This window comes from Elaeis guineensis, chromosome 11 (genome assembly GCF_000442705.2).
Source record: "Elaeis guineensis isolate ETL-2024a chromosome 11, EG11, whole genome shotgun sequence".
In the NCBI taxonomy this organism is placed as follows: Eukaryota; Viridiplantae; Streptophyta; class Magnoliopsida; order Arecales; family Arecaceae; genus Elaeis; species Elaeis guineensis.
Genome location: NC_026003.2, coordinates 66,151,930 through 66,152,741, shown reverse-complemented (window position 1 = coordinate 66,152,741; position 812 = coordinate 66,151,930).

Here is an 812-nt window from a genome sequence, read left to right as displayed (position 1 = left end):
GTCGCCATCAGTCCGTTGCCTCCCCTGCCTATAAAAGGGGACTCAGATACGTTATTCTTTAAGCTCTTTTGCCTTATCTCAAAACTCTGCTAAACTCTCCGTTAGAGCACTCCATTCTTGTTGAGGCAGAGAACTGACTTGAGCGTCGGAGGTCTTGCCGGAGCAACCCCACCTCCGGTTAGACTTCCCTTGCAGGTCCCCGGCGGCGACTGCGGCTTTCTCAACTCCAGCTTCTCCGGCGCAGGCGGATTTTGCACCAACAATCTCTATGCTAGAATATGAGAAGACCTTCATCTCTAGATTTTTCCTTAACTTTCAGATCTTATGATATCAAATTTTTCTCATAGAAAAAATTCATGATTTATGGAGAAGAAAGGTTCTAAAAGAAACCTTAAGAGAAGACCTATTTTTCTTCTTCTTCTCTCATCAGAACATGATCGATCATGTCCAAATTAAATCACCATGCCCTAAACTAATTGGAGCATAAATTCACCATGCCTTCACTCTTTCTCTCTCAAATTTTTATCATATAAAAATATAAAATAAAGAGAGAATAATATGAAAAGAAATAATAAGAGAAATAATTTTTTCTCTTACCTTTTTGTTTCTACAAGATATCAACCTTTGATCTCTTGATTGAAGACTCTTCTCCAAGGATCTTGGCACCCTCAAACCACCCATGCCATCCTCTTTCTCCTCTACTATTTTTATCTAAAAACCACAAATTTTTGACTCTTATTTGATAGCATATTGAAGGAGGAAAACCATTTTTCCTCGTAGGATCTTCCAGATTTCATCAAATCTAGGGTGGA